Consider the following 9,462-nt stretch of genomic DNA (forward strand, 5'->3'; position numbering starts at 1 on the left):
GAAAAATAACAATTTATAATAAATTTATATATCTGCGCATTCTTCATCTATTTAAAAAAATAAAATTAAAAATAATATATATATATATATAATATATTATGTTTAATGGAGATGGAGTTAAATCATAACTCTTAGAAGCAGTTATTCGGTGGGTGAGAGAGCACACTGATGTATCTTCACCGGAATTAATCACCTCTTGCCACGTACAAACACATCAAATCACCGTCGTATGATCTCTGTTACACAGTACATTTCCATACACGTGGCGTGAAGTTGAAGCCTTGATCTGCCATTTCCAGGTGTAGTTTGCGCAGTAGGAGATTGTGGCCATGTTGATGAGGAGAGTAGCGCTTCATAAAGACGGTGTGCTTGTTCCTCTGGTGAAACGTACCAGGTTTTAAATGGGTCACGTGACCTACAGCTTTGAAAGCCTTTATTATATTATTTTTTATTTCCACAAGCAGAAATTATATTTCTTTCTTTTCCTTTTTCTAAATCAAAATTTTACAACTTATTTATTATTTTGAGCCAATGGCATTCAATTATATTTTCAGTGGTTGGCCAAACTTTTACTTAGAGTCAGTGTGTGAAATTAATATCCTCGTTATGTTAAAAGTAAAAAAGAGAATTGATTTTATTCTGTAAAATAATTAAAAAAATTAAATTAAATTCTTTAGATTAAAAGCTAAAAGAAAAAGTTATAACCATGGTAAATTTTTTTTTTTTTTCTTATTGAACTAAAAATAAATTTTCAAAAATATTTTATTTATTTATTAAAAAATCACTATTCACATTTAAAAGTTAAACTTCCTTTATTTTTACGGATCCTTACAATTTAACAATATGCGCAGGTGTTAAAAATTAATAACTGCAGTTATATTCCTTTAAAAATCCATCTAAATTTGGTCTTTACCATTATTAAATTTCAGGCTTTTAATTATGGGTCCTGTCAGAAACCATGTTCTCTTCTTTCCCACATCTCAACTCCCCCCACTTGAGACAGAAGATACCAAAACGCCCTCCCCAGCAAATGTTTAGAACCGAAATCGAGCAGGGGTGATTTAGTAATTTTAACTATAAATGGGCCATGTATGAGTATGATGGGCCGACCCATGTTTGTTTGGTTGCTTGGGCTTCAAGCGTGAGATCCGAACATCCCATCAGACAACGCAGCCGTCCGGCGTGTTTTTCTTTTCCCGCGGATATTAAACTTTATATAAAGGGGTTTCGCTACAATGACTACATGGTGTTGGGGATTTCCATGCTACCATTCTGTAAATGGAGTCTACTCAGTCTTTGGTGGTGTGTAGGTGTGTATATATATATATATAAAGCACTGTTAAATATTAAAATAAATTAAAGTACTTACCCCAAATTTGTGGAGTCAATCTAATGATTTTTTAAATACATATAATTTATAAAATATTTTAATTATGTCTACACTACTCAATATATCAACAAAATATTCTAAATAATAAATTAAAAAATAATTTTAATGCAAAAAATGATAAAATTATTAAGAATAAAGTCTAAAAAGCACTTTTTTTAGGATTATGATCTATAAATTATGATGATCCCTTTGGCAATTTATAAACATACAAGACTGATCCAAAAAAAAAATAATTGAAAAATAGCATAATATAAACAAAATTAGGAAGTTTCCACTTGACCCCAACCTTCCAAAACCAACCAAGCAGGCGCTTATTGGGAATTGCTTATTTGCACGTTGATCTGGGTGAGTTAGTGTTATTGGGTAGGTACGATTTGGCTTATTTGGGGAAAAAAGCACTTACATCCATGGTTCTGGATTGGGTCTTAGGTGTCAATGGATGATTGGTTGTTGAGCTCTCAACATCAACGGTAGATAAGGGAAAATGAAAGAAGGAAAATCTAGAAAGTCTAAAAATCTCAAGTGAAAACACTCCAATCATTTGCCGATTTGTCGTATAATCTACAATCAAACTTTGGATTATGCCTCAATGGCTAGTGCTTAGACACTTTCACAATGTAGACAGCTACATTCTTTTGGTCATTTTCTTGGGTCATTAAGAGAGAAAATCAACAATTTTATAATTCTAGTGAGAAAGAATTGTGGGCATAATGGAACCCAAATTTGGCTTATACGACGCTGAACTTTGATAATCATCTGATTAGATTTGTCTGAATTTGTACCCAACTATTTTGGAACCATTTAAATGTATAAAATCCAAATTTATCAAACAAAAAGAACGGTGGTTTTGGTTTTTTATTTCAAGCTTAATAAGTTCGGCCCAATTTCAAATTTGAATAGAAATAGACGTAAATATATATATATAATATAAAAAATAAAAAAAGAAGAAAAAAAAGGGTAATTGACCTTGGATAAAGTCAATCACATTTTTTACAATAATGAGAGTTTAAAAGTCAATTTTTTTTTTTGAATTTAATAAGGTTATATTTGGTCTTATAAAAAAATTAAGAAAAATAATTTTCTCCTATTTAATTTCATAGTAGTAAAACCCAAAAAAATAAATAAATGCAATAAATTTAAATATATATATATAGAAGCAATTCATTAATTTAATTTTTCTTTTATTTGTTTTCTTTCAAAATTTTCAAGAACCAAACATAATTAAGTGTTACTATTGTACTAAAATGTGGGGAATGTGTTTCATAATAATTATTATTTTTTTTAATATCAACATAAGTTCAATTAAAAATACAAAATTATTCCAAGTTGAATTAACCGCACTACCCATCATTAATCATATAGCAATAAAACTATTCTTTACTTTGACCAATAAAAATCTTGAGATTAGAGAAATTCAAAGGAAGAGTCATGACTCCATTGAAGGCATGGAGAAATGTGAGTGAAGATCCAAGGTGGGTATGTGTAACGGGAAAGACAAAATTAAAGCTGTTCAATTTCTTGGACTCTGCCCCCACCACCCCGTTTCTAATTTATGTGTAAAAAACCATAAACAAAAGACAAGTGAAGAAGCACACTGGATTCGACAAACCCCCTTATAACTTATAACTTATTGCCAACACCCGTATTTTTTTATTTTTTATTTTTTTATTTATATATATATTTTTGTTTGGCCTTTCAAATTTCGAAATTTCTGGTGGGTTTTTCTATTGTAAGTTGCGTGATTAGATTGTCGTCTTTACAGAGATACAAGTCAATCAACATCGTCTCCTAGAATGCCCTCTTTGAGCCACCAAATGGAGAGAAAATTTTGCTTCATTTTCTTTTTTTATTTATTTATTTTTTTTTGTGGACTCTTGTTGTGATCTTAAATCAGCTTGTTACGACTTACGATGCTGGAATCGAGGCGCCCTCTTGAATTGAGGAATTAATTATTGCATAATCATAAGTCTATAATGTTCTAAGTACAAAACAAAGAGAAATTCTAGGCGCCTCTTGTGTCAAAGTTTTTGTAAATTTGTTACATTATTTGTCACCAAAATATCTATAATTTCATCAAGGAATATATTAATATTAATGAATTTCATTTTGAAAAAAATAATAATTAAAAATATGAAAATATTATAAAATTTTGAATAAAATTAACTAAATTAAGTTATTAAGTCATTTTAAGTTATTAAATTAATTTACTGGAAATCCACTTAATATTACATAATTAAAATAAAATTTAAAGCATTAAAAGTAAGAATATGTGTCAAGTGTTACAAAATTTGAGGAATGTTATTAATTCATTAAAAATAAATTTAAGTTTTTAAAGGGAGTGATAGTTGTAAATGAATATCGCATGCCTCTTTACCAAAAAGGGGGGCCATTTCCCAAGATTTTGAAGCTTTATTTTGGTGTTTGTGAAGAATTGGGAAAAGACAAACAGAGCTCAGACTTTAATGGATTTTTAAGAAATTTGAAATTGGAAAGTAACTCCCATTACTGAATTTCAAGTGTCCTACTTCTTTTTTTTTTTCCTTTTTTTTTTTTTGCCCTCTTTTAACTATAGGCCTAACACACCATCTAAAATGATTTTCATTTAATAAGATTTTCTAATGAAAATAATATAATTTAATAGAGGTTGTTGGACATGATTCGGTTCGATTAAAGTGTTTTAATTTGTATAAATTTTATTAGAATTTGATAATTTTAGGAAACATTTTTAATCTAAAATGTGTTTAAAAAAAATAAGAGTTCATTTAACAATGATTATAAAAATTGATTTTAGCTTTAAAAATATTTTTTTTTAAAAATTCAAGTGTTTGATAAAATTTAGAAAATGTTTTTAAAAATATAAAATAACCACTTTTAATGCTTAATGAAAATATTTTTAAAAGAAATACCTATCAAATTTTTTTTTTTTAAATATCAATTGTTTCTTTTAAAAACACAAGAATTAATTTTTCAGTACTAAAAGTGATATTTTAGGTTTTCAAAAATGTTTCATAAATTTTGCTAAACACTTCAGCTTTTTTTAAAAAACATTTTTAAATTAAAAATGCTTTAGAAAATTATTACCAAAATGATATGTAATTTTTCTAAAAACATTTTCATAGAAAACACTATCACTAAAAATACTTTAAATAAAAACATTATAAAATAAACTCTAAAATTGACAAATTTTAAAAATACGAAAAATCTTTTATAGTATTAAGAATGTTTTATAAAAAATACTTTATAGGTAATTCTTTTCAAAACACATTTGCAGTAAATATTTCAATTAAAAATACTTGAAATATATAAAAAATCATCAAAATCACTCTTAGTATTAATTTTATTAAAAGTTCATTTAAGAAAAATGAGTAAATCTTCAATTATAAATAATCTCCAATTTTGATAGTAATTCTTGTAATATATCATATCATATTTTAAAATTATTTATCAAATCGTTATTAAAAAAACTTATTAAAATTTAAATAATATTGAAGAGTCGCACCATTTATTCTACATGTAAAATAGAAGCTAATTTGGGGAAAAAAAATAAAAATTCAGCGGCTCTTTTTATTATTTAATAGCTGAGTGGTTGCGGTAAATCTCATTGAAACACTTACCGACCCGTACGGATTTGCCTCGAAATGGAGGACAGAAATTAACTGCTTGGTCCGGTGGTCCCATGGTCCTCTCACCTTTCGAAATAGTGGGCGACCGGCAATGTTCGCACTTATTAACCTTTGCCGCCGATACGTGTGGTCCTCACGTGAGGCTGACGTGGCTTTTCATCAGACTGGAATTACGATTTAGACCCTCTTGAGTTTTCTCTCTTCCATTTTTCTTTTAAAAAGTTGTTCGACGATGTTTTAAATAGTATCTGAAACAAGCTGGTTATTATGCCCATTAAAATTTTTTTGTTTGCGTTGGAGTTGACTTTGATTGCCCACTTAATCCATGCAATAGATGAGAAAATTGAATAGCAATTTTTAAAATTTTAAAATTATCCAAAATTTATTACCATAAAAAAAATATTTCAGATCATTTTCTAAAAAAAATAATATATTTTAGGAAGACTAACACTCTGGAGTTATGAAAAAGAATAATTTTTGTATTTATAATTTAATTAATAAAAAATTTGATTAATAAAACAATGATTTATTAAGTATTTCACCAAATAACTAAAAGTCTTATTTTACATCAATTTGAAACCTAAATATAAAAATAATTTAAAAATATTTATGATATTTTCAATTATTTAAAAATTAATTGATTTAATTAAACAAAGTGATGAAGTCAACGAGAAAAAGACCCTCAAATTATGGGTTTAGGTAACAAGTATGAAACATGAGAGAATAAAGCCCTGGGAAGAATGTCATCAAACGCTTTGATGGGTTAGTTTACATCTCACTTGCCCACTATTATTTCAATTATTGGCTTAAATTATTTTTCACATGGCTTATAACTTTTATTTTATTTTATTTTTAATGCTACTTACAATAATATATTATTAAAATCTTGTTTGGTAGCGTTTGTGCAAGGATTAGAAATGATTTTTATAATGGTGGGAATTTGATAAGCTTTTTGAATTTAGAGAATTGGTTGGAGTGATTAATGGGTGATTTTAAAAAAATTATTTTTTAATATAAAATATAATTAAAAATACTATTAAATTATATTTTTGGTTTCATTTTTATCCAAACACTAAGGGATTTTTTAAAAAAATAAGGGAAATATTATTATTAAATACATTTTGTGATTTTAAAAAGGGTTGAAAGTGTTTTTTTTATAAGAATAAAGATTAGATAAATTTTTTAAATTCATTTTGAAAAATATTTTTAGACTTGTATTTGATATTCATAAACATTGTAAGTAATTTATTTTTTTTAAATATATTTAAAAAAATTTAAATATTTAATTTAAGAAAAAACATATTTATATATATTTTTAAAAGAAAAGCACCGTTAAACATACTTTTAAGTGGTTGTTCAATTTTTTTTTTAATATAAAATATTACAAAAAATACTAAGAATTTTTTTTCTTTAATATCAAAGAATTAAAAGATTTTTTTTAAAACGTTTTGGAATATGAAAGGAATGAAAAATGAATAAATAAATTAAGTTATGAACCAAATTATTAATGATTAGAATACAAGTGAAGAATGATTAGAGAATCGTTTTTCATATAAATTAATTAAATAAATACATAAAACTTAGGACAAGTCCACCTCAGCAACTGCTCCATCCATGTGGCGACTCGATCAGACCCTCGCCACCTCATTCACCACTGAGATTTTTTGAGATTCTCACATCGTCTTCAAAAATAGACAAATCTTCAAATTAAATTAGGGTCTATGTTACCTGATTTTCAGGGCCATGCCCCTTCCTCCACTCGTGTGCACGACTCCTTTGTCCCCTTAAAACTTTAGTATATAATTTTTACAATAAGGTTTACACATGAAATTATTTTTAAAAATTTGGGTTTGGAAGAAAAAAAAAATAGTTCAAATTAAATAATCCAAATACAATGTTCAGGACATACGACACAGTGTCCCATACCCTAAAATAATAAAAATATAAATGAAGTGAAACACAACTAGACCTTATGTACATGTTTTCCTTCTTTAACTTTACGGGGAACAAGACCACCTAAAAGAGACTCCGGTATTATTGACTCCTTATTTTCCGGGGTTTCTGACGACTCACTTGGAAATGTAACGACATGTCATATAATTATTTTATAAATTAATCATTTTTCATCGGATTGAATTTATTTACCTATTTGTTCCACATCATTATATTTTTTAATTCGTAGTTGCATTATTCTTCGTATCTTGATTATATTTTTCAAATCCTCGATTATAGTTTTTTTATTTAATATCAAAGATGGACCGACCTCGGGTTTAATAGGTTGAACCTACTAAACCCGAGGATAATAAAATTAGATTCACATAACTTTTTACTAACTCATCGAATTAAAGTCAACAATGCTAGGTTTTCCAATTTTGATTATCTAGTTCTAACCATCTAATACAATTATTTAAATGAGGCCAGGTGTTGCCTCACAATTGGCCAGAAAGTGACACCAACCTACAAGTCATCCAATGACTAAGTCTGCAGGATGTGGGAGATCAAGAGTTATGGGTTTTGACTTTGAATATGAACATCAAGAAAGATACCAAAACTAAAATTTAGGGCCTTGATGGGAGGCGATGTGCCCCTTTTCAGTGTCCGAGAAGGGGAAAAGGGCCATAAACATTGGGACATTGGCTTGAGGACAGGTAGATAGTGGTGGAAGTTGTGTATAGTGGGATACTGATGTGTGTTATACTCATTTAAAGAAACAAGGGCATCCCTAAAGTTTTAGGGTAGGTTTGAGGGTGTGCCCCATGTTTTCATGGCAAAAAAAAATTGCCTTTTGGGACTAAATTGGAGGGTTGGTGGAGTTATGGTCCATCCACCTGGTCTGATTCTGAAATCATTTTAATAAATGTTGTGAAGTACATACTCACCGGAGGATTCAACACATTAAGAGCCCACTATAGCGACATGACAGGAGATTTATGGAGGTTACCTTCAAACTTTTAGAGGAGTTATAAGAGTTGTTATAATTGGAATGAGTAGGTTATTCTTGGAGAGGATGTTGGGTGCGACATCATCGGGATGAGTCATTCAAATGAATGGTAATAATTGTCGGAGTTATTATTAGAATGATGTTAGTTGTAATAGTATCATTTTTAGAACATGTCGGTAGGGCGTGAGGGTGAACGCAATAAAAATTTCGTATATTTTGGATATCAATTGATTTTCAGATGAGATAATTAATAATAGAATGAGAAAAAAAGTTTGGCGGAACACGTGGAAAAAATATTAAAAGTGAAGAAGAAAAAAAAAAGGAAAATTAGACTACTCATTTTTTTTTCTTCTTTAATGATTTTTATATTTAAATCATTTTTATTATTTTTTTATTTCTTTATATTTTTCAGAATAAAACAAATAAGAAAATTGTGATATTTTTTTTGTATTTTTTTTTCTTTTTTTAATCGAGATTAGGAATTTTGGTTTCCTCTATATTATCAATCAAAAAATTTACTTTAAAGTTAAAAATATAAATCATATTATCAAATAAAAATTTTCGTAAAATATTATTAATTATTGATTTAACATGAATAACTATTTATAAATTTAAACTTCAATTATTAAAAATATTTTAACTAATATTTTTTAGTTTGTATTTCTCTAACCTAAATTTGAGTTTAATAGTTCAAACCTTAATCATATCATCTCTAATGTTTTTATTTCTTTTATTTTTTTATTTTTTTTTTAAATAACCAAATAGAAATAATGTCATAATCATCAAAACCTAAAATAAAATATGAGTAGTTTATAGAAGTTTGATAGCTATTATTTATAATTTAAAATATTTTATTATCATATTATCTCTCGTGATTAAAAATAATAATAAACACTATAAATAATTAAATAAGACTAAATTTTCTATAAAAAAAAACCACATAAAATATTAATATAAAGAGTAAATGTTTTATTTTTTCAATAACATTTAATTAAAAACAATTTTTACTTTTAAAAAATTCAAATTCTCAAGTGGTAAATTATTTATTTATTTATTTATTTATTTAAGGAATTCTTCCATTATATTTGATTCCAAGAAATTTTGAGTGAAAATATAAGGAAAAAAAATAAAAAAAAATAAAAAATAGATTAAAACTCAATAAATTATTTTATTTATTATTTCTAACTTATTTTATATATTTTAACTCCTCGATATAATAATTAAACAATTTTAAAATATATAATTTTAAGTAATTTTAATTATATTTCATTTTTTAAAAATATTTTTTATAACAAAATCAAAACATAAAAAAATTATTTTTTTAAATATTTTCTTTCTTTCCTTATTTTTCGATAATCACTGCATAAGTGCTATATATAAATACACTCTACTGGACAAGAATTTAAGATAGGTCACCCTTGCATCATAAGTAGATTAGATGTGAGATTTATTATTATTATTATTATTTATTTTTCAAATTGCCTTTTCTAAAGGAAACAGACCTCAAA

Source organism: Vitis riparia, chromosome 2, assembly GCF_004353265.1.
Source record: "Vitis riparia cultivar Riparia Gloire de Montpellier isolate 1030 chromosome 2, EGFV_Vit.rip_1.0, whole genome shotgun sequence".
Classification (NCBI taxonomy): Eukaryota; Viridiplantae; Streptophyta; class Magnoliopsida; order Vitales; family Vitaceae; genus Vitis; species Vitis riparia.